The 26,921-nt window shown below is 32.9% G+C and overlaps 1 long non-coding RNA gene across 2 annotated transcripts; it reads right to left on the bottom strand.

Moving 5' to 3' along the window:
• Nucleotides 1-1,247: 1,247 nt before the first annotated feature.
• LOC145128425 (uncharacterized) lies at nt 1,248-4,768 on the bottom strand. 2 transcript variants are annotated; one of them, XR_013716893.1, is made up of 6 exons: nt 4,517-4,768; nt 2,459-2,587; nt 2,237-2,345; nt 2,019-2,071; nt 1,796-1,923; nt 1,248-1,510 (listed from the first exon to the last, which is right to left on the bottom strand). It is a non-coding gene; the product is annotated as an uncharacterized LOC145128425 (long non-coding RNA). The 2 variants fall into 2 exon arrangements; XR_013716892.1 differs by having other exon boundaries at nt 1,796-1,932.
• Between the last annotated feature and the right edge of the window lie 22,153 nt (nt 4,769-26,921).

Below are 26,921 nucleotides of genomic sequence, written 5' to 3' on the forward strand. Positions count from 1 at the left end.
TCTGCATAAGTGCAAATGACCTAGGGTTTTGCAGGGTTTGAAATATTTGTTCCGTAAATTGGGGTGTCTCTTAACGCCATCTTTACATAGTCTCTACCTCACACCATTATTTTGTGGATGAACCACACCACGATGTGTCTTTCTCTCTTTTTTCTCTCTATCAAGTGCTTCTTTAATTTACGTTATTCTTAAGTGCGATTTCTTTTTGTTTTTCTGTTGTTCCATTTTTTATCCTTTTACCTAATGCTTGAAGAGTTATTTCAGTTTGCACAAGATGCCAATATAGGGTTTAAAGTCAATACAGAGCTTTGGTGGCATATATATTTGGGTTGAGATGGTGCTGGCTGTGCTCAAACTGTAATACAATAATACAGTCAAGGGTCATAGTAATTTCTCAGGCACTATTTCTATTAGCCAAACAACCCCTCCCAGTAAGTGTCATGTGAATTTACCATACTACCCTCTCAACATTTTTGTATTCTCATTCATGATGTGCATCTTGAGGAATAATACATAATTTGGGACTCCTCCACCCACAGCTACTAGAATATAATTATGTATTTGAGTTTATATAAAGAGGTCATTTTGAGAAGCCTTTGGTTATTAAAATCTGTAATGTGTATCTGCATATCCCCGAGATCTCTAGAGATTCATGAGATTGGCTATGGTCGTGAAAACATCATATATTACCAACATACCCCTTCCGATAAAAGAATTGGCTCCATCCATACACATCGAGGACCCAAAGGATTCAACCAAGATGTTGTCATTCTTTTACAAGGTTCACTACAAGAAAATTCCAATTTAGCTACGGAAAAATTCCATAGCAAAAATCTGAAATTCCGTAGCTAAAGCTGAATAACTACAGAATTTGCTACCCAATTTATCAATTAGACTTTGTAGCTATATTTCTTGTAGCAAAATGTTTAGCTACGAAATTATAATTCCGTAGCAATTTTGTTATGACAGTTTCTACGACATCTATTCCGTTGCAATTTGAGTTCCATAGCAAATTCCGTAGTTTTTTGTTGCGTAGCAAATTCCGTAGCCATCTGTTGCGTAGCAAATTCCGTAGCCGTCTGTTCGTAGCAAATTCCGTAGCCGTCTGTTCTGAGCAAATTCCGTAGCCGTCTGTTCGTAGCGAATTCCGTAGCCGTCTGTTCCGTAGCGAATTTTGTAGGTCTTTGTTCAACAACGACTTGTCACGTAGCAACAGATTCCAAAGCAAATTCAGTATGATAAAAATGTTCAACAAAATCCAATTTTCCAATTATAATATTCATAAAAATATATAAAAATGTAGTAAATATAAATTTAATAGTTACATCAATTTTATAGATATATGATATCATCGAAAAGTCTTCTACGAGGTTGTCTAATCATTAAAACTAAATATTAATTACAAGTACAATCAAACAGTTTAGATTTGAACCGCCACGTACACACAGTTTAGATTTGAACCGCCACATACACACCAACAGCCACATATACTCAACCAAAATGGAAAAACCTGCAAAATCAAATTTACAATCAACTTGATTAAAATTTGAAAATGAACACAAAGTAAAAACAACAATCCAACTCTTTTATTTGGCATACTATTAACATGTACACGAGAAACAAAATAAATCCCCTTTTGAGAACCATTAAATCCAACATTAGCATGGTTGTTTTTTCTCTTTCCAAGTCGTCGCGTGATGCCAAAAGGATATGAAGTTGTCACATGATGTCAAAATGATTTGAAATAAAGTTGAAAACACTTGATTTTCTATTATTAAAGGTAAAAAAAATGAACCTGCATAATGATGTTTTTGTTGATATTGCTCCATAATGTTAGGTATCCCTCTTTTCGATCCCAAAGGTGTGCATTCTCTAAATTGTCCCTATAAACAGATATAGGGCTCTTACATGTGCCCTCGAATCCTGTCAAAACTAATAAAATTAAAGTAAGATATAAGATAATATGGGTTAAGAAATAACAACCTAATTTCATTTATTTCTTTGTTATAGCATCCTACTTTTATTTCATCCTGATACAACATCATGTACAAGCCCTTGTTCAAAGGAATACCTGACATTGAAAAAAACCAAAAAACTTAATAATATTCTAAAATGTTATTTGGAAATTGAAAACTAAAACTCTAAAAGCAAAGTCGATCTTTATGCCCCTGCAACAAACTCGGTCAACTAAGATTTGACCAGGGAAAATACTCTAAAATATAAATGAAATTCACACCTGTAATTTGATTAAAATATGACCATATTGAAGACCAATTATGCATGCCAAAGAAGCTGTAAGGGAACTGCATTCCAACTATGAGCCAATAAATAGTAAGTAGCTTAACCTGTTATATCATTAAGTATAGAGTAAGTGAAATAATAATTATTTATATAGTTGTCCAGATTAAGTAAAAAAAAATTGCCATATAAGTCCAAAAAAAAAAAAAAAAAAACTTGCCATATAACTGGTACCACATAAGCAGCAATTTACCACCAATCATTGGTTGACAGGGGCTGAAATCTTTTGCTTTTGCTTCAACAACCCCTTAAACATATCTTTTGCTTTTGTTTCAACAAATTACACAACCTAAAAAAGCTCCAATGTCACCAATAGATTGTTATTAGCAGAGTTGTTGAAAACTTGAAATTCTTGATTACAATAATAGATGAAAAGAGAAAAATAAATTCCAAAAAAGTAAATTTGGTCTGCAGACGAGAAAATGTGCCTATTATTGTAGACAAGTAAACATAATATAAGTGACATTAATATCCCTTTATTTCTAACCCTACAACAAAGTACATAGAAATTCAACAAACAAAGTGCAATGCAATAATTGAGTTAATTTTTCAAAGGAAAATGTGCTTATAATTAAAAAAAAAAACTGAAAGTACAAGACTATAATTGGTAGATTTGTCAACATAACATGCCTTAATAATAAATTTTTTTGAAACTTACAATAATGTAACAAAAAGAAAACTTAAAATGCGTATATCTTTTTAATTATTTATTTGCAAAATCAAACAATCATGTTCAAGCATACAGTAACACACTTCAACACTTGGAGAAAAATTAGTCCGAATAAAAATGGCTTGAGTTACAAGTGAATACTTCCACAAACATCAATTTAAGTTTAATTATATATTGGGAATTGTTAACAAAAGATTCCATTCGTTATCTAAATATATATTGGGAAATTAAATTAAAATACAACAGTGTTCAAACAAATGCATTGGATGAAGATGAAAATTTAAGCAAAGATAAAAACTCCATGGAACAAGATGTTGATTAACCAAATTTCAACTTTTTCTGCCCATTTTGCACAGTCAAAAAAGTTAAAAAAAAAAAAGTTAGACCTGATGAACCCTTTAAGTAACACCATTGATTTTCAACAAACTCACAAATAGTAACGCATTACTGATTAACCTACATATACTAATTCTCAAAAAATTTCAATCTAAATTCTAACAAATATTAACTAGTAATAACATATTAACAACTAGAAGCATGCAATCATTGCAAATATCGGTGAGATTAATTGTGGTCCATGAGTTTCTGAAATATGTAATATTAAGGGGTAGGGATTAATGCTGGAAAGATTTCAAAAATGCAAGGGGTAGTTGTTCTATCTATTCAAAGTGAATTAGATCAATATTCAATTGTTGGTCATATAATTCATTCATTCCTGGGATTACACTACTTTATTACGTATTGGGGAAAAGTGTGAGAACTATTAAGTGTTTTTTTTCTCATTGACATGTTTACTAATTGATATAAGCATAAAATAGAATCATGTACAATTAAACTTATTGGTTGGTCAAGTTGGTTATTATTTAACAAAAAAACTATATGGACCAAAATTATAACAAAAGGTACGCATACATGAACATTTATGATTATAACCAACAATCTGAACAGCTTAGTTTTGTGAATTAAAAGAGATGACATGACATAAAGCACAATTAGGCAAGTAGCAGCATCTTATGATTCTCCTAAAAAGTTCATCTTTAGCTACTGAATCTTTGTGATTCATGAAATTCCAACAACAAAGTCACAACAATACAACACTGTTTATCTGGTGAAATTCTCAATTTGCTTAAACTAAATGTCTATCAAAGACAGATTATGAGTTTTATCCTAGAAAATCCATTCTAATTTAATCACAATACATGCAAACAATGTGTGATCTATGATGCTCAGGCAATAAAGTCACATTAATACTTCATTATTTGTCAAATCAAAATCCACAATTTGCATCAAATGCAATATAATCGATCAATCAAAATCACCAATAAAAACTTGAATCAAGCTGCGTGTAAGGATTGGTAGAGTTAACAGATTATTGACTCGCCTTGGATTCAATGGAAAGATCAATAGATCCTCATGTCATTGGATGATAGAAAGAGAAATTGGAGCATTAGGTGGAAATAGTCGCTAATATTTTCAGGTGACACAAGCAGATGATTTAGTGGAGTCACGCAGGTTTTAAGAAGCAAACAAAACAAAGAAGAAGGTTACCTGTTAGGGACGAAGACGATCGAGGAAAAAACTGGCGAAGAGGAGTAGGACGATCCACAGTGAGCACGAAGGCGATGAGGATCATCAATCGAGAACAACCTACCAATTGACGGAGCAGGTGGCGAACGACAGAGCAAACAAGAGTGAGAGGAGCTCCCGATAAAGTGAAGTCCGATCGATAATGGCGTAAGTGAAGACCGGGGAAAACTGAGGAATTAGGTCAAGTGATGAATAGTTTTCTTCAGGGCTTGTCAAAATTATGAGTAAAGAGCAAAAGTCTCGCCTACAAAATAATTAATAAATAAGGTTGACTTTACATTAATCCATTTGACTTTTGCATTTTGTGATTCATTAAAAACGACCTCCTCCAATCGACGATACAAAAATATGGGCTAATTTGTTCTTTTAACTAAGGGCTGATTTGTTATAAAAATAGGAAAGGAAATTATTAATCTAAAATAGAATATAATTTTTTTTATATTTTGCTATGGAAACATGTTCCATAGCTACTTAACTACGGAATATTTTCGTAGCTAAATAGCTACGGATTTTGATTTCATAGTTATTTTGCAAATCCGAACACCAATTGTATACATAAATAACTACGATTAATATTTTTGTAACAAGTTCTATAGTAGATTAGCTACAAAATTTAATTGTGTTGCAAATTTCGTAACAAAATACTACGAATTTCAATTTCGTAGCCACTAACTACAATTTTGAATTCCATAGCCAATTCTCTAGCCAAAAAACTACGAATATTAATTTCATAACAAGTTTCGTAGCGAACTAGCCGCAACCAAAAATTCCATAGCATAATTTGTACTAAAATAACTACGGATTTCGATTCCATAACAACTATTCAATGTTTAGCTACATAATCTAATTCCATAGCCATTTCCGTAGCAAATTAGCTATGGCCAGTCATTGTGTAGTATATTTTGTAGTAGAATAACTACGAATTTTGATTCCGTAGCAACTATACGTAGTTATTTAGGATTTACCTACGGAATGCAATTTCGTAACCATTTCCGTCACAAAATAGCTACGACAAGCCATTTTGTAGCATATTTCGTAGTAAAATAGCTACGGATTTTGATTCCGTAGTAACTTTCCGTAGTAATTCAGGATTTTTCTTGTGGTGGTTTCCTATCTCACTCCTTGTAATTCATTGATCAAATTCACCATTTTCTTTCTTTAGATGGTATGTGCCAAATCTCAAAGGGTATATATATATATATATATATATATATATATATATATATATATATATATATATATATATATATATATATCAATTTTTTATTTTTAATGATGATATGATTCTTGATGAAGGACTATGGAATGGAAGATGGAGCATTTGGTGGGGTGTTTGATGGTCACGAAAGGAATGGTCAAATAGTGAGTAAATTTGGGAGAAATAAGTTGCCATCATTGATCATTAACTAACGAATTCCAGCATAGAAAAGGGGAAAACAGTAATTGAAGATGATGAAAATGAGTCCAAAGATTTCCAGATTTGGAGAGATGCCTGTTTTGGTTCCTTCTAAGTCATGGACAAGGAGATTATTTGACAAAATCGCATGTTAATATTAGTTATTTCTCATTTGCCATCATCACAAGTCGTTGGTAGGATTGATTAAGACTACTTTTGCTTTGAGGTATTTGAGGTATTTCACTGTGTAAAATAGTTCAAGGATTTTCTTTTGGATACTGTGTTTGAGTTGCTTAGAGTGGGGGTATTTTTGTAATTTTGAGAGTGTTGTATTATGATGTAATGTGTGATAATTGTGGGCTTTTGTATTTTGAGTGCCTCATGATTTTGAACCAGGTTAATATATTGAAAAGCTTAAAGAGGAAAGCAACATGTCTTGATTTCAATATTTTTTTGCCAAACCACGTAAAAAGGATGCTTGAAAAAAAAAATAAAAACAATCTCAAATAAATAAAATAAGAAAGCAACTTGTCCTAATTTCAATTTTGAATAATAAAATAAAAACAATTAGATATATAATAAATAAAAACATAGAAAAGACAAAGTAGTCTAAACTTTTTCAAAAGAAATAGTTAAAAAAGTTGACTCATATAACCATTAAAATTGTAGGTGGAGCCTCCCGGTTTATCATTTACCATCCATCATATAGGTAATTGGCAAAAAGAAACTATTTACAAAAAATTGAATATTTGTCGCCGATAAATTGTATGTTCTTTGGAACATTATATGTTTTTGGTTTGATACGATCCTACTCAATTATTTTATTTAATATAATCTTGTCAAACCATCTTCACCATCAACTTACCAACTTTTTTCAAATTCAACACCAAATATAAAACATGTTAAATGTAAAATATCAACATAATTTTATTTTGAATTCAAAACAATAACATTATTTTTAACAAAAAAACAATAATATAGTTTTATTTTCTTTTATCGGAACCAGCAAAAATTTGTTTAATTTGATTAAAAATATATTAGTAAATTAGCAAAGTGTAATTTTCATCAAAATGACAAAATTTGACTAAAACCGTTAAGAATGACCAAAATGGTCAAAATATTTTTTTTTTCACCGGTTCAAATGATCAGAGGATTTGTTTTATTTGTTTGTGCAAAATAAACAAAAATGACAAAATCCAACTGAAACTATTCTTGGTTAACACTAACCAAACCGGTCAAAATGTTCTTTTTTGTACTTTTTGTGATTTTTTAAATAACCAAATTATTTGTTTTATTCCATTTAAAAAATGTAAAATTTGACTTAAACGGTTAGAAGTACCAAAATGGTCAAAATACCTTTGTTTTTCATGTTATACCATGGTTCAAATGACCAAAATATTAATTTTATTCTATTTGCTTGAAACTAGGGAAGGCTCCCCCGCGTTGCGGGGGTTAGAAGGGGGAATGGAATTGCTGATAACCAGGTGGTTGGATTAGACTCGCATGTTCCTTCATCTCCATATCTTTCGTAGTGTTTCCCTGATTTTAGTGCTAAATCTAGTATAGTTATTTGGAAATCTGATGTGTAAAATCAAAAAAATTGTACAATAGGTCGAGTATCCTATGAATTACTTTAAGTTGATATGCATTTGCACCAACAAATCCTTTTACTCCTTTTTGTTCCTTGACATGTGTCATTAGACATGGAATGTCGATTCCATTTTTGTCACGTATTGCTTCAGTCATATTAGTCACTGCTACAACTTTTTCACCTGTTTTGTGAATGAGTTCAGCAGCCCAGCAACCAATGTTTTCGAATCCCTGAGACATATGCTTCTATATATGATTTATGTATGTATGTACCTGTATGTCAAACTGTTGGCCGGAAACACTCATTCTGTGGTTAGTAAGAAGGGCATCTGTTGCAAAAAGTACTCCTCTTCCAGTTGAAGCATCTCTACCCAATGATCCATCAAGATCCTGAATTCAGAAATTACAGCCTTATAATCAAACAAAAACATTTTTGGTCATTATGTAGAATTATTTGGTTCGTTTAATGATTTTGGAATGGAATGATTCTCAAAGTCCATATTTTGGGAAGAAAAGAATTTAATCAGAATCTATCATTATTTAATAAAAATACCAAAATACCCTTACTTTAATTTTTTACCCACTTTATAAAAGCATTTCTCTAGTTATCCAATTTTAATAGAAAATGTAACTTACTTTCATCAACTTATTGATTTAGCCACTAAACTTATATCTTTCTATCGACTAACAACTGTAGTAATATTATCAATATCACAAAAAATAACAATTCCAATGCCATTTTATTTAAGAAATAATTACAATTTCAAGGTAAAACTAAACAAAAGTAACTTCTTTTACAATTGTGTATTTATTTTGAACTCTTGAAATGTTCAGAGTATCAAAACCCCACTGCTTACCGGACAGATTTTCAAATTATAATTCCTTAGGGAAAATAGGAAAGTGTAATGCTATAAATGGAGAACTAACAACGCTAAAAAAAATGAGATTAAATTCGAGCCATAGTTTGAATAAAAAACATATCTTTTTAAGATTTTTTAAGAGTCATGATACTTTCTTTTTTGTTTATAATTTTAGGCTAATTATCGTTTTCAAAAACTTATTAACACTATGACATAAATAAGTAAATAACCACAAATGTAACATAAGTAGTTACTTTTTGTTTTAGTATTTTTCTGCCAAAGAGAGAAGCGTGGGATCATTTTTTTCATTTCTCCCCCACTTTTTTCAACTCTAATTTTATATTTCTCACCATTTCTTTATAATAAATAGGGAATTAAAAAAATTCAAAGAGAAATAACTTTTCCCCCCCTTTTTTTTTTGAAAAAAAGGACTCTTCTTTCATTTCTTTGTATCTAACTGACCTTCGAGGTTTCTGGAAATTAATTTTAATAAGCAAATTTAAAGAGTTTAATTACACTTTGGAATGGTGTTTCTAAGAACGGTCTGTAACTCTGTATAGATATATGAAGACAAATTATATTTATTAACTTCAAGGTCTGTCCGTAACTCTGCATAAATATATGAAGATCAATTATATTCATTAATTAGTTTCCTAAAGTATTTAAGTAAATAAATAATCTTTTATAGATAGTAGTTTTGCCTATTTTATTGCACTTGCCATCCATAATTGACGTTTTAACCAAATGCGTGTTCTATTCATCATCTTTTTCTCTTTCAGTTTGTATCATATCCATGAATAGAAATCAAAAGTTGATTGACAACTTCAAGGGAAATAGAAAAATAGTACATTTTATGGCTTAAAAAGTCAAAGAAGTTCATTCCACATGTGGCATTCGGGTCTGAATATTCCATGATGAGCGAGGCATATGTATCTGGTTTTCGTTAAATAATCATTAGAACAGAATATTCTATCTACCAGTAGGCATCTTTTAAAATAACAATGTTTCACAAATTTGGCATTCTAGATAATACCTCCCTGACTACCTCTTCACTGATCCGACCATCTACATTATATCAAGTCTGCATTTTTATTTGTGAATAAGAATCTTACCCAAATGAGTTGTTGACATATATGAAGAAATAAATATTAAAATAAGTATATGATAAATCCTCACATGTCAAAGAAAGTCAGTAGCGTTGCCTCAAAACTCAAATCAGAATTTCATCCTAAAAATGCTTCAACTGTTCTTTGTTAATCGAATGACCTGTTATGTGCATACATGGAATATTAAATTAAATAGACCTAGCTTCTTCCTCTTTCAGATACTCTTCATCCTCTTTTTCTTCGGTCAACTATGAAAACAATAAGGAAATGTAACCTACAAAAAAAACACAAAAAGTATCAAGGTATATATAATACCTATAGATGTAGTTGTGTAGGTACATCAATTAAGGCAGAACATGATTACAATTACAATTTACAGTGAATCAGTTAAGGTAAAAAGAAATTACAATCACAAATCTGCAGTGAATCAGTTAAGGTAAAAAGAATAATTTAAGGTTCAGAGAGCCTCAAAGGGTCGAGATTCTTATCTAAAACTTATTTCATGATATTTTGAAACCTATCTTTCTTACCTTGTCCAATGACGGTAAAGATGCATGAATTCAACTACAAAAAATGTTGATTTCTCGAGGAAATATGCAACCCTGTTATGCCTGAATCAATATTCACTTACAAGTATTAACAGATTAAATTAAATCTGTAAATCAAAATCCAGTGTCCAGATCATAGAATCCTAATTCAATAACAGATGGTAATGATTCAGGTTGAACATACAGGTTTGATGTAGGCGAAACCAAGAGATAATCTGTAGAGAAGTTTCACAAATAGATCCAGAAATCGAAGGTAAACAGAATGCATGGAATAAAAGAGGAGAATTAGTGTTAGAGAGTACCTGACACTGAAAGATGTAGCCCCCACAAAAAGAGGATGATGGTTGTCAAGGAAAAATAGAGAATAGAAGAGAGGCCAAGATGTACAACTCAATGAGTTGACGTTAATGACGTGAAAAAAGGCGGAGGTGGAGGCGGGGGCGCGATTGGTGTCACACCCCCAAACCAGAACGGCGGAAACGTTCGGGGGCGGATGACGTCATGCTCAGTATCATAACCATAGTGAAGAAAGTAACACACAACCATCATAGATATAATTTAAAAGATTACATTGTTTCCAAAATACATGTTCCAAAAATACATGTTTTCAATTAAATTACATATGATGATAAAATGTAGCAAAATAATCTACGCCTTAGCGTCTTGACTTCAGAAATCTTGCAGTTACCTGTATTACTGATTACCTGAGAATACAAGTTGTTTTGAAAAGAGAGTATCAGCATAAAGCTGGTGAGTTCACAAGTATTTTATAAAAATGAATGTTGTTTCCCTAACGTTTGTTACAAGTTCGTTTCCAGAAAATCCAATATTTTCCAAAAGATTTGTTGTAAACTGAATTGAAACAAGGCCTAGTATGTGTAAGTAAATCGTCATACTTATGTGTGTGTTTTATATTTAAATAAAACTCCTTTGTGTAAAGCCTTAGAATTTCCGTGAATTTTATGCGGTGTTAATATTCCATGTGAGATGTTATAATCATACTAAAGACTAGATGACCTTGAATGCGACGTTCTTCAGGCGTCGGAAAGTTATGACACTTGTCACCACAGACCTGCCGGTCTAGCTGTTGCAAGCAGCTCAGGTGCGGGTTTGTCGGACCCAGTATAGATCTATACACAACTATCACGTTCTCATTCCAAGAGATTCTGATTATAACTAAAGGACTTTTCTGTGGTACTTGGAGTACCTCGAAGGAGAATGTCTCACAAATATTCATTAACGAGTTCACGTAGTGTGTAGTGAAAGTTCATTTTGTAAATCGATAATGTTATTGTTTTCTTCGTTAGATGAAGTGTTCAAAACTATACCTATTATAGTTTATCAAAAGTGTTGTATGATGGTATTAAAACCTGGTTACGCATGTATATGTATTTCAAATAAAGGGCATTGGAAATACTAAGTGTAAATCTTACACACCTTGCTCAACATGTTACAAGGTGTGAATAACTCTTAAATATGTATTTGACAGTTTTACCCTTAACTGTCACTGTTTTTGAGTATTTATAGAAAAATCATCGTAAGTCGAAAACTGAATCCGCAAACTCTGAGTATTTGGAAAAAGTGTCTACTGTGTTCATAAATTTTCCCATAATTTTTGGTGGTCTCAAACTAGTGTGAAAATGTTCATTTTCACAACCTGATCTGATTTCGTTGCTGCAGTGATAGGCAGTTTTGTAAAAATCACCATAAATTGTAGGAAAATCGTATGGAGATGTGCAAGTAGTCATTTTAAAGGTACAAACCTGAACTACTAGCATATTATACAGTTTTGAAAAAATTAAGTTTAAGTTGGGTAAAACAGTCCGTGAACAGGTCACAACTTTTCTGTTGTAAGCTGTCAAGTTAAGTTTTGAATATGTTTTGGTGTTTTTAACTTGTATTCCCCCCTGAAAACCGAAGAAACTAGAAAATATAGGGGTATGAACCCACCTTGAGTGATGACTTGAAGAGTGGAAGGTCGAATACGGGGAGTATCAAGTCAAGAACACTTGATGAACACATATGAGTTTGGATGATCCTAAGAACGATTTTTGGGTGTTAAGATATGAGTCAATGATCCAAAAGTGTTATGAAATTATGGAATGACACTTGAGTTTAGATGGAATACTTACCAAAAAGTGTTGCAGCAACTCAAGAACACTTGTACAAGGTGGTGGAAAGTAGAGAGAAAGAAGCTTTCTTTAGTGGTGATATGAGAAGTGTGTATGTTTGAAATGAGCATGTAACTCAAGAAATCCTCCAGGGATTTCCTTATATGGAAGGTTGTTGGAGCAACTTGTGAGCTTGAAGTGATGTGTGCATTGGTTTGTGTGATGTTGATAAGGTGGCAAGTGAGAAGGTGACACATGGAAGACAAGTGGGCACACTTGACCCACTTGTGGGGTTAATATCTTCTTAATATAAACTAATGATTTTTAATTAATAAACTCTTGAGAAATAAATAAAATAAGAGTTCTAGGGTTAAAAATGATAAAATATGGATTTTAGTGAAAATCCCACGTTAAAATCATGAAAAACGGGCTTAAAACGAAGTCGTGGTCGAAAATCGGGTGAAAAAGAGGAAAATCTGAAGTCAGGAGTCATTCCGGATCTTGGCTATCTTGGAACCGGAGTGACTTGGTCATTGAAGTGAATCCGAAGGGAAGAGGGACCGCGGTTCGGAGGCTGGGGTTCGCTTGGTTGCGGTCGGCTCGACTGCGGTCCGGCTTGGCTGCGGTCGGATTGGCTGCGGTCCGGTTGCAGTTAGGTGGCTGCGGTCTTCAGCAGCCTTGGTCCTTAGTAGTCCCACTCCGGTCCAAGTAAGGTTTGGTCCCTATAGAGGGACTCCGGTTCAAGTAGGGTTTGGCCCCTATAGAGGGACTCCGATTCAAGTAGGCTATTTTCCAAGGTATCTTCCCGTTTCGCATGGTTTTTCACCAAGTCAAGTGTCGGGATGCCCTAAATGATTACAAAAAGATCAAAAGTGGTTTTTGAGAGAGATTTGGGAGAGATTCCACATACTTGGAGAGATTTGGCATACTTGGAGAGATTTGGGAGAGATTCCACATACTTGGAGAGATTTGGGAGAGATTTCACATACTTGGAGAGATTTCACATACTTGGAGAGATTTGGGAGAGATTTCACATACTTGGAGAGATTTCACATACTTAGAGAGATTTGGGAGAGATTCCACATACTTAGAGAGATTTGGGAGAGATTTCACATACTTGGAGAGATTTGGGAGAGATTCCACATACTTAGAGAGATTTGGGAGAGATTTCACATACTTGGAGAGATTTCACATACTTAGAGAGATTTGGGAGAGATTTCACATACTTGGAGAGATTTGGGAGAGATTCCACATACTTAGAGAGATTTGGGAGAGATTTCACATACTTGGAGAGATTTCACATACTTAGAGAGATTTGGGAGAGATTTCACATACTTGGAGAGATTTCACATACTTAGAGAGATTTGGGAGATATTCCACATACTTAGAGAGATTTGGGAGAGATTTTACATACTTGGAGAGATTTGGGAGAGATTCCACATACTTGGAGAGATTTCACATACTTGGAGAGATTTGGGAGAGATTCCACATACTTAGAGAGATTTGCGAGAGATTTCATATACTTGGAGAGATTTGGGAGAGATTCCACATAATTAGAGAGATTTGGGAGAGATTTTAATCTTAGCCTTTGACTACCCCTTCGGTATCTTTCAACCGGTATCCGGGAACTATTTCACCCCTACTACTACTAACACATATAACGGAGCATCCTAGCACATAAAGCTTATCAGATAGTGGCAAACCAGACAATTATCACAAAGACAATCATCCAATCAAACAACTCCTACTAGTGGGCCGTCATTTTGGCCATAGACCTACTTTTACTGGAAGGTAACTCACCTCAATGCCGTGAAGTGTCGGAACTATCCTCAATGGTGGGATCAACTCCTCTCAACTCCTACACATAACAACCTTCCTTAATTACCATTTCATACTCTTAACCCTTTCAAGGGTTAACTCAGGTCAAAGTCAAAGTCAAGGTCGACACCCTGGTCAAAGTCAACTTTTGGTCAAAGTCAACATCTGTTTGACTCAACTCACCGAGTTGGTCCACCAACTCGTCGAGTTCCAAATTCTACCAAAATTCCGGAACTTCGATCCTACACGTCGATTCTTTCAAGAACTCGTCGAGTTCTCCTTCATACAGAATCGGGACCTTTTTGCTTTCGACTCGCCAAGCTCGTCCATGAACTCGTCGAGTCCTTCTTTATACAAGTTGAAGCATTTAGTCCTTGACTCGCCGAGTTCTTCCTTGAACTCGTCGAGTTCTTCTTCATATAAGTTGGGACATTGCCTTGAACTCGTCGAGTTCATCCTTGAACTCGTCAAGTTCTTTGATCTTCAAGTCCATATTCAAGTCCATCTTGTTGAGTCCTCTTCTAGACTCAACCAGATCGATCAGAAAAAGAAAAGGTTGGGGAACCATGACCCGACTCGCTGAGTCCTATGAGCGAATCACCGAGTCCCCCAAAGTCCAAGTCTACCAAGTCGATTTCAGTCGGGCATAATGCATCCAGAACATAGATCTAACCTCCTAGGATCGATATAGCACGTAAAGTTACAAACTTTACATGCATGTATGGGTTAACTAGCTCATAAGGACCTAAAATGAAGTCTAAAAGATGCATGGGACTCCCATGGCTATAAAGTTGGCACCTTTATGCCATGGGAACCCTTAAAGGTTCAAGATCTGAAGTACAACTCCATGGATGCTCACAATCCTGAATATGGCTTCACTAAGACTTAGAAAAGGTAGAAAATAGCCCTAAATGGAGATCTAAGAAATGAATAGTCAAGGTATCAGCTTTATACCTCAAATGAGATGGAAATGTGCCAAAACCTCTGGATCTACATGCTTTCTCTTGATCTCCCAAATATCCTCCTTCTTTTCAAGCTTCAAAACACACAAATGGCAAAAAAAGGCTCAAGAACACTCAATATTCGATTAGGGCTTCGTGCAGAGAGTCTGAGGGTGATGGAGGCTGGAGTGGAGACCCTATAAGTTGTTTAAATAGGGTGCAGACCCTCAATTTTAGGGTTTCATCCAGACATGTCTACTCGTCGAGTCGGGGCTTCCGACTCGACGAGTTGAATTTTCTACCCGCGTCCAATCACTCGCACCTACTCGAAGAGTTGGGCCTCCAACTCATCGAGAACTGGGCGTTACACATAATATGCAAAAACTTGTAATAAAAATATGTACCGGGAACTGGGCGTTACACATAATATTGTTCTCTACATGGTATTATACATCAAACAACTGCTCCATATACTGCTCAGCATAATAGAGTGGTTGAAAGGAAGAATAGAACATTAAAAAACATTATTAATTCGATGTTAATTACTTCTAGAGCACCATATAATCTGTGGGGAGAAACATGTCTTGCATCAAATTTAATACTTAATAGAATTCCTCTTAAAAAGAGTGATAAATCACCTTATCATCTATGGAAAGGGAGATTAACCTCTTACAAAAGGATGAAAATGTGGGGTTTCCTTACTAAGGTAGAAGTACCTCTTCCTAAGAGGACTAAACCTCGACCAAAAACCATAGATTGCATCTATCTTGGCCCTGCCGTGAATATTGCATCCTATAGGTTCCTAGTGTATAAATCATGTTAATGATATTCATAACAACATCATCATGGAATCAACAGATGTTGAATTCTTTGAAAATGTTTTTCATTTTAAGGATAAAGGGAAAGAGGTTTCCTACTCCTTGGAAAAGACCTCTATATGACGGTCTGAGTGAAACCATTTATGACAAAAGTCTACAATCAAATGTAGAGAGTTCTTCTAAGGTTCAAATAGAGAACTTAGAACCTAGAAGAAGCAAACTTGGCAAAATAGCTAAAGATTTTGGACCTGATTACATGACCTTTGTAGTGAATAATGAACCCCAAACATATAAGGAAGCTATGGATTCTTTTGAAGCTCCTTATCGGAAGGAGGCAATCGAAAGTGAGATTAATTCCATTGTGTAGAATAACACTTGGAAATTAGTAGATTTTCCACCTAGGAAAAAACCAATTGGGTACCATTAAGAAGTACAAAGCTTGTTTAGTAGCAAAAGGGTATCGTCAAAAGTAGGGTCAAGACTTCTTTGACACTTATTCACCTATTACTAGAATAACATCAATTCATATATTGATAGCAATTGCAGCCATTCACAATTTAGAATTACACCAAATGGATGTGAAAATTGCTTTCGTGAATGATGAACTTGATGAAGATATATATATATATATATATATATATATATATATATATATATATATATATATATGAATCGTCATGAAGGGTTTGTGGTTAAATTTCAAGAAAACAAAGTATGTAAATTGGTCATATCACTTTATGGACTAAAACAGGTTCCAAAGAAATGGCATGAGAAGTTTAACAACACATTACTTTCTAATGGATTTAGGATAAATGAGTGTGATAAATGTGTTTGTGTCAAACAGTAAAAGAATTCTTGTATCATCATATGCTTGTATGTGGATGATATGCTTATAATGGGTACTAGTTTGGATGTGATAAATCAAACGAATAAAATGCTACTCTCCTCCTTTTCAATGAAGTACATTGGAGTAGTAGATGAGATCTTTGGTGAAATAGTTAGAAGAATTACATAAGGATACAGTCTTACTCAGTCCCATTATATTCAAAGTGTACTCAAGAAATTTGGATACTATGATGACAAGCCGTATAACGCCCGGATCTTGAGGTACTTTTTATATATTTGGAATAATCTTTTTGATTTGTCGTCACGGCGTGGTGGAGGCACCACCACGACGTGGCGAGGCGAGAAGGATTTGCGTGTTTTATTAAGCCACCGCGGTGTGGCAGTGTTGGTTACGACGTGGTGGAAGGCTGATGTAAAAACCCTATTTTATGGGTTTGCTCATCCTCAGCCTCCATCAACCCCTCAAACCCTAAAGAAAAACCTAATCACTTTTCCTCCATTATTGAGCTAGTTTTGGTGTTCCTTGAAGCCAAAGAAGAGTGAAGGAAGCAAATATCAAGCAAGCAAGTCTCCATTCTTCACCTTAGCACTCTTATGGACCTTTGTAAGTGTCCAGGACTCGATTTTTATAATGCTAGGTTGCTACATCTTGAGTTTTGTCCCATAAACTTATTGTTCTTGTTTATTGGAATGGTGGGATATCATAAAGTTTGCAACTTTATGAATCACTGGGTCATTTGGTATAATTTGTGCCTTGGATCTAGAGTTTGGTTGGGTTTTCAAGCCATGCATGAGATTTAGGTCATAAACCCTCACTTTGACCTAATAGGGGGTCAAGGCATGCATTATACCTGCATGTCTATAAAGCACCAACCTTTAGGTTGGTTTTGGTGCTATAATCACTTCTGGAAAGGATGGATTTCGGACCTTATGGAATAAGTGCTTATTGGTTAAGTTCTTGCTTTATTAAGCCTTTGTAGGACCTTTGGATGGTCCTTATGGATAAAGTTAGAAACTTTATCCTTCAAGATCACATTTTGGACCAGATCTTAGCTTTGGGGTTCTTGGAATCGAAGAAAACAACTTAATGCATTAGGCTGTTGGAACCTCGGAAACCATGGCATGGTCCTAGGTCACCACACAGTGGCAAATGAGATTTTCCCGTCTGTTTGATAGTACGCGATCCACGACATGGTGGTCGGCTGGAGTCAACATTGATTGTTGACTTTGACCATTGACCTTGAGGGTTAACTTTTGACTTGTGGATTTTACTCGGCTATTAATTTCCTAATAGTTAGATTAAGGTTTTTCCTTGTGTAATTATCTAGGTGACGTTTAGCACCTGTTGAGGGATTTCGAGAACGTATTGACTTTTGAGCTGCTTTGTGAGGTGAGTCTCCTCACAGTACTTACGCATCGAAGGCACCAATATCAGCCTATTAGATTATATGACTCTCACATGTGGTGTATGTGTTTGTATATATACCAGGCGGGGACCGATGTCGGGCAGGGCCTGATGGATGTACCGGGCGGGGCCTGATGAATGTATGGGGTGGGGTGCGATGTATGTATGTATGCATGATATGTATGGTATGAGGTCTTTTGGGGAACTCACTAAGCTTTGTGCTTATGGTTTTCAGTTTATGATTCAGGTACTTCCGGTTCAAAGGGGAAGAGCTCAGGATGATCGCATCGCACACGCACCATGATTTTCCGTTTTATTGACTTTGATGTATTTTGGATAATTATTGATACACTATGACTTTCTTATGGGTTTGATTATCACGTTTGGTTGATGTTTATTTACTATAAAAACCAAATTCTTGGTTTTGGGTTTTTGGGATGTTACAAGCCGGTAGTCACCCCCTTTTGATCCTTCCAATCATCTTAAGAAGAATAAAGGTGATAGTGTAGCTCAGTTAGAATATACTCAAGTTATTTGTAGCTTAATGTATATTATGAATTGTACTAGACTGAACTTGGCATATAGTGTATGTAGATTGAGTCGTTACTCCCACAATCCTGTGAAGGATCATTGTTATGCATTAGTGAAAGTGCTTAGATACTTAAAGCATACAATGAATTATGGATTGCATTACACAATATATCTTCCTATTCTTGAAGGGTATTGTGATGCGACTTGTATTTTGGATAATTCTTGGGAAAATTCCATAATTGGCTATGTATTCACTCTTGGTGGAGCTGCTATATCATGGAAATCATCTAAGCATACTGTAAATACATGTTCTACAATGCAAGTGGAGTTTGTTATTTTAGACAAAGTTGTTGAAGAAGTTGAATGGCTTAAAAGCTTCCTAGAAGGTATGTTTCAATGGCCTAAACATGTTACTGATATTGGTATACATTGCGATAGTATGGCTGCTCTTATTAGAGCATGCAATTAGATATACAATGGCAAGTCAAGAAACATTAGGTGTAGATACGTTACAATAAGAGACATGCTAAAGAATAAAATCATTTACATTGGAGATCCCATGATGTAGGTTCAATATGACAACTAGTTAAGGAAGACTCAAAGTAGCACAAAAACAAATGTATGCTCACTCTTATGATATTTATTTTATGTTTTTCGTTGATGATATAAGGATAAATCTTTATTATTAATAATGTTGATAGCTTTTATAGTGGAATATTACAGATTGTTCCAAATTAGCATAACCTATCTGAGATGGATGTAAGGTCGCATCTTTGGGAATTAATATGACTAATCTTTCTAAAAGTCTCGTGAAGAAAGGATCATTCATGATCGAAATGAACACAACAGAAAGAATCAATCTATGTTTAAATATGATATACATGATACCTCTTGTTTTGATTCAACTATAAACGGTGGTTAGTTCAAGACTCTAGTTCACTACCTACAAATTAGATCCAGGTAGTATTTACTATGAAAGATTCAAGTTTCTAAACACCTATTTAAATGCATGTCATCTCTTACCTCCCTAATTTGAATATCAAAGTTCTCTTAATTTATATTCAAATGTGGAGTATTATTGGAAGTTTAAATAGAAAATGTGGGGTATTATTGGAACTTTATTTGTAAGGAAAAAACAATATGGGACTTGTCCCACATAGGAAGGAGAACAAAACTTAAAGAGCCTTAAAAGGCTTTATATACCATAATAAACAAGTAGGTTCAAAGTGTTGGATAAAACATCATGGGCTAAATGTATGGATTGGGCTAGTGCTTGGACTAGTGATTAGAGAATATATATATATATATATATATATATATATATATATATATATATATTAATGATCAAAGGTATGGCCTTGGGTCTTGGGCCTCTTCTGATTAATTAAATAATTTATATAATTCAGAAAAATTAGTTTTTTAATTTAATTTAACTTTTGTAATTACCTGTTTATGAATAGGTATATGACAATTTTCCCACTTGGCAATTTTTGACCATTAAATTCGGTTGGCACTTACCAACTGCTAGTCTGGAAAATTATAAATACCACATATGTTCCAGATTTTCAGATATTAATGATACATCTTTCTCAATCTCAATTCTTGTTTTTCCAACATAATCATGGAGACATTTCATTGATTCGACAGATTCAAGATTAGATCTTGAATAGATTGTTGTATCCTCAAGTCAGATCCATACACTGAAAGTTTATGTCTTAGAACACTGATTGCATGCCTCAATCTCTACAAATTGCGTGATTGTATTATGTACTAATTCTACATTCTAGTATGTTTTCTGAATTAAGATTCTAGTAATACATTTGTTTTTATCAAAATATATTGTGTTATGATATGGTGATTTGCTAAACCCATGGTCTTCTTAACTAAAATTTAATCGGTATATATATATATATATATATATATATATATATATATATATATATATATATATATATATATATATATATAGTGAGGATTAAATGATAACACCAAAAAGGTTGAGAACGCAAGAACATTTATGGACCAATCATTCTATAAAGGTATATTAATAATTACATATTTTAATAAAATTATAATAAAACATAATGAAATTATACTTTCTAAAATCTACGGATTTTGTTACCAAAAATTTTTTTTTTTTTTTCTTTTTTTTAATAGATGGTAAAAATCATTTTTATTAATTTTTTCTTTCAAACAAAAATAGTCTGCGATTTTTCCTTCGATCATTTCATTTATATATGATTTCATTCATAGATTAGTATAAAACACAGTATAATTTTATAATTTTATTAAATTAATTTTTTATTATATATTAATAGAGTTGAAAAATCCAAAATACATGTGTATTCATACATAAATAAAGTTATATTCGAAAGTTCTACCTTATATAAATATATCAATTCATAAATGAATATACATGCCATAATTATTATATCTACATTCATATAGTTATACAAATGAATATAATACGATTGAATTAATAAATTCATATTAATTTAATTTTATTCATAAATGAATATACAAATGACCAAATATATACTTAATACTATGCACCAAATCCGATACAATTCATAATTGTATATACTAAGACCATAATCATAAATGAATATACTAAGAATGAATCTAATACATTTATAATCATAATTGAATAGAACTTAATAGCGTCATTGGGCTTCTCTTTTTGGTAGCCTTCTCCCATTCTTTGTACATGTCGACAATGAATATTTTTTCCCGATCAAGCTATTGTTTCTGTTTCTGTATCAACATAAAACCCAATATTTATAAATGAATATGATGTGAATATCGTTGTAAACTTATAGTCATAAATGAATCACTCAACAGATTCAATATCAAATTGACAAACAAATCAAAAATAATAGGTGTTGGCCTTTTTCCAAAATACCAACTTGACAAACAAATTAAAAACAGATTGGGCTCAAAATATATTAAATTATTGAACCATCTACATATTTAGAAAACCGAAACGAATGACAAAGTCCAAAATTTTAAGCAATATTAGTGATGTAAAATCCAGAATACCAAATTCTTATATCTTAAACATTTAAACTTTAAAAGATATCCAAAAATTAAACCCGTAGATAATCTATTCTTTCAAAATTAAAATACAAAACAACAAAAACCAAAAAATAGGATTCATCTTACCAGATTGAGATTAAGAAATGAATTTTTTATGCATTTAACAAAAATCATTGATTTTGATTCCCTCGGCACCTTCTGATTCGCATGAATAAGTTCATATCGGGTTTCTAGGATTTGAAGAAGGCTCATAATCGGCATTGTAATTTCCAGCGGTTGCTGTAGGGTTTTCTTTGGTGGGTCTCGATGCATAAAAAAACTATTGGTGGTATTGGCTTCTATGATGGCAGGTCGATGGAGATTTTAGTGTCGGTGTTTTTGTGTCTTGTGCGGCGGTTAGGATGAAGAAAACTCAAAAGGTCAGCAATGGAGAGATGAGAGGGAAGAGGCGTATGTTATTTTTAGTGTTGGATTCCATCGATTAGGGTTTAAAGGAAACGTGAGTGAGATGTGTGTGTGTGTGAGAGAGAGAGAGAGATTTTAGGAGCTGATAAAAATAGGATAAAACCTAAAGACTATAATACCTTTTTAGTTAATTAAGAATTTAAAGTTTAATTCTATAGGATAAAACCTAATGACTATAATACCCTTTTAGTTAATTAAGAATTTACAGTTTAATCCTATGACTTTCCGAATTTATATAAATGGTCCGTTAATATTAACTTTTGATTTTAAAATTTAGAGGGCTTAGATCTGTTTTCGCGTTCTTAACATGTTAGATGTTCTCATTTGACCTTACTCTTATATATATATATATATATATATATATATATATATATATATATATATATATATATATATATATATATATATATATATATATATATATATCATTTACCTATACGCGAAACCGTTTTCTGCAATATTAAGGTATGCACGTCGATGAGCACCCTCATGACTTCATCATCCGGAGGTAAGCTGACTCTTTGCGTGCTCTATTAATAAACATCAACACAGACTAAAAAAAACAAAAAAAAAAAAAAAAAAACCTCGAACAGTACATATTCACACTGTGAATCTAAACTGTAAATATTTCAATTTTTCACATTCACAATATGAAAAATCTCGAACAGTTCAGATTCACATTGTGAATCTGAATTACTATTATACACACTGTGAATCTGAGAAGGTTCAAAAAAAACCTCGATCAGTGTAGATTCACACTGTGAATCTAAACTGTAAATATTTTAAATTTTAACATTCACAATGTGAAAAAGTTCCGATCAGTTAAGATTCACACTGTGAATCTGACTTCTTATTATGCACACTGTAAATCTAAGGAGGTTCATAATGTGAATCTGAATAGGTTTACAATATGAATCTGAACAGGTTCACAATGTGAATCTAAACTGAAATAAAGTTTTTTTTTAACTTGAATATGAATCTATGTTTAAAAAGTACAAAAAATATGAATTTTGATATATTTATTAATTTTTTTTTCTATAAAAAAATAGACCTTAAATTTTTTCATCAAAGAAAATGAAGTGAGTGTTTTTCGAAAAAAAAAAGTTCGATCCAAAACTAATTTTATTAAGTTATTGTTATGATTTCATGTTATCATTTATATATTCTTATGATATAAATATTCTTATGATGGTGGATTGAATTATGGTTTTGATTGAATTATTTTTTTGTTTGTACGATCCAAAACTAATTTTATTGTATGCAATTTTGGATTTAATGATGCTTATTTCGGTGCTAGATTTGGTTTTGACAAATCCAAAAAATTCTTTGTTTCCTTCATCTATAGTGTATTCTGTCAGAATGTCTTTACTTAAATGTATTTTGTCATAATGTCTTTGTATTTATACAAATGCATTCTTTAGTTCTAATCTTCTAACTAAAAGCAAGCTGGTTCACTTATTCAAGATTCTTAAAAAAGATAAGGCGGTGGGAACTTTTTCTTTGGTTTAAATCAACCTAGCTTGCAAAAATGAATTCTCTCAAGTGCACTTTGTATTTAAAATGAAGATCAAGCGTATTCTAGATTTTGGTATAAGATCAAGTGCATAATGGATTCTAGTAGAAGAAGTTTATTATATTATAATGCATTTTGAAAGAATACATTATGAAATCATTGTATAGTGATTTCTTTAGTTTTATTAATGCATTCTAAAATCATTGTATGACATATTCATATGTATCGTAATTGTAAAATCAAAATCACGTGTATGATATACGTATGTAGTAGAATCTGGTAGAATGTTATTGTAAAAATCCATTTTTGGTGTATTCTAAAATAATGATATTGTATATTGGTAATATTGATTATTTGCAATCAAATTTGAAGAATGCCTACAACTATGATCAAAATTATTTACTAACAAAAATATTCAAGACTGAAAGCATTCTTTTTATAATGAAAAAAAACAAAACGTAATTGAAAACTTTATTATTATTATTATTATTATTATTATTATTATTATTATTATATAAGGTCCTGATCCGGTGAGGACTCAAAACACAGTGAGGATTGTGAGGACAATTCTCGTCCAATCGTGTTCATTAAGGGCAATTTCGTCAAACTAAAAATACATTGGGCCAAAAAAAAACAAATGACTTAGGTTGGGCTCGGCTAAACCAAAAAACATACTCAGTTAAGAAGGACAACCTAACTAGCGTCGTTGTCTTCTTCATTCATCAAGCAAACACAAAGAAGACTTTAAAGATATTGAAATCATGATCGTTTCTACTGAAATCTTCAATATTCGATTCAAATCACATAAAATCAGGTTATATTCGAACTCGACAAACATATTTTCCTATTAATTATCATCCTCTATTTCAAATCATGCAAAATCAGCTTTGATGATAATGAATTAATTCATTTATGAAATTGAGTGATTTATCTCAACTTTATGTAAAAACGGTGATAGAAAGTTAGCTTCGTTAATATATGAAACTATATATGTTTGTAAGATGATTTAGTGGGAATGAATTAAGTTATAAATGGGTTGTTAACTTATGTTCATTGTGGCTTAACAGGTGCCCTTTGAAATGGCTAAGAGAGTTCATGATCTCATACAAAGAAAGGTAAGTTGGGGATTATCTATGAGAAAATTAAAGTAGTTATATACAACAATTTGAATAGACTTTAAAGAGTTTTACGCCAAGAAATGTGAATAGGAAAGCTTAAATTTTGAAACAAATTCATATTAGAGGTGAAGACATTCCATTTCAAGGGGTCTGAGCAATCTTCTTTCCATCCTTCTTATCTTTTCACCCCCTTTGACTACTACTTTTAATATTCCAAATATGTATATGGTGTATTGATCTCCATGTTAAATTTTCCTAATTTATGCTAGAAATTAATTGGGTTTTATTTATTTCTCAACCACTATGTGGTGTCATTAAATTAAATCTATAAAAACATTATTGTGCTTGCTTTTCCCAGATTGGCTGAATAAAAACCTACTTTATAGATGATGTTGGTTGTGATAAATGCCTATATCTTAGTAGATAAATATTTAGATTAAGTGCTTAATGAATTAAGTACTAGATAGTGAGTAGAAGATCTCTTAATGAGATGATGAGATAGATTGTTATTTGACATGTGATGTGTAAGACTATGGTGAGACCATAACATTCACATAAAAGATTATAAGAATGTAGAAATATAATTCCTTCGGGAATGAGATAGATGATTCCTTAAGGAATGAGATAGATGATTCCTTCGGGAATGGAGATGATGATTCCTTCGGGAATGTGGATAGAGGATTCATCCGTGAATAACATGTTATGTGGATAGATGAGTTTGAGAAAGGTTTCATGAGTGGAACAATATAAGAAGTTTCTATAGAAAAAATTGATATAATCCGTGAGGGATTAAGTGTAGAGGATCCGTGTGGGATCAAAGTGAAGGGACTTATTCTAAATGGTTGTACTCTGACGAGTTAGAGTTATGTTGTATCTCTATATGATAGGCAAAGCTATCATAGATGATTAGACACTTTGGGTCTTTATACGAATAGAGAGGCAAGAGCCAAGAAGAGATTAGAGTGAATATGAGATGGGACAAAGAGAGAGGATAAAGTATGCCTTAAAATGAGAAGATAGTATGCGGTGAGAGAGAATGACATAAAAAGAAGTGTCGATAGAGTAGAACAAGAGGAAAGACATGAGGTGAGAAAAAAGAATGAGAGGATCCGGGAAGAGGATAACATAGAGTATGAATAGAACATGAAGTGAGCGTGGGAAGATGTGGATACAGATCCTGAGGCAAGTATATAAAGAGATGAGAAGGCATGAGTTTAAATAGAATAAGTGTATTGAAAGAAAGAACATAGTAGTAGAGTATGAAAACATGAAAACAGATTAAAGTATAACTCACCAGACCTATGGTCTGCTGTTGTAAATTCTTTCATGTTTCGTGGATTAAGGTAGTATTCGATGTATGAGAGGAGGTAGGAGCACAAGGACTTGGGCTAGAAGTAGAATTTTATATTTATATTCCTTGTTGCTTAAACTTTAGATATGATTTTTTTGTAAACCTGAAATTACCCTGGGATGTAAAGTGTTTTTGAGATATAAAATTTTGCATTTGTTAAGAAAACTCTGATAATCCTTAGATAATTATATGAGAAAAGTTCGGGTCGTTATAGTTGTGACCAAAAGGATCATTGGAAGCCATGTAGCATTAGTTTATTCTCCACATGGTTACTAGCATCTTCATCTTCATTATCTGAATCGAATGACCAGTAGCCAGAATCACACTCTACACTTTGTCTTGCCATAAGACACAAATTATTCTCTTCACCGCCTTATTGTTCATCCCCTGATGACCAATACCCACCCATATTTCTTGACATAATGGCAACAAAAGCCTTTTCACTTTCAGCCAATTCCTTTGCTTGCGTAGTATAATAGGTAGAGTCCTTCACCTTCGGGGTCTGAGATTTGTCAGATTGGCAGTCTTTGGAAAAATGATTTCCCAAACCACACTTGTGACAAATAATCTCTAGGTTTTCTACTGGTAGGGTCGGATCATTTTGAGGAAAAAAGTTGGGTTGGCCAGAAGATTAGGAAGGTTTGAAGGAGGGTTTTTAGTCAGTTTAATATAGGTTTGATGGTTTTTTTATGAGGGGCTTGGTATGATGGTTGTTGGTTGTTGGATTTATATCAGTTTTGAAAAGGTTTTTGGTTGTTCATCGAAGTACGTCGGTTGTACTTCATAGTCAGTAGAGTAAATTCTTGTTAGAATGCAATATCATGGGCTGCAATATTAATATTCAGTATGAAGCTATCTTCAGGAGTTAGAACTGAAGGATCTAAAGTGCAAGAATCTGAAGGGACATTGATTT

The sequence above is a fragment of the Lactuca virosa genome, chromosome 8 (genome assembly GCF_052849685.1).
Source record: "Lactuca virosa cultivar CGN04683 chromosome 8, Lactuca_virosa_CGN04683_v6, whole genome shotgun sequence".
Lineage (NCBI taxonomy): Eukaryota > Viridiplantae > Streptophyta > Magnoliopsida > Asterales > Asteraceae > Lactuca > Lactuca virosa.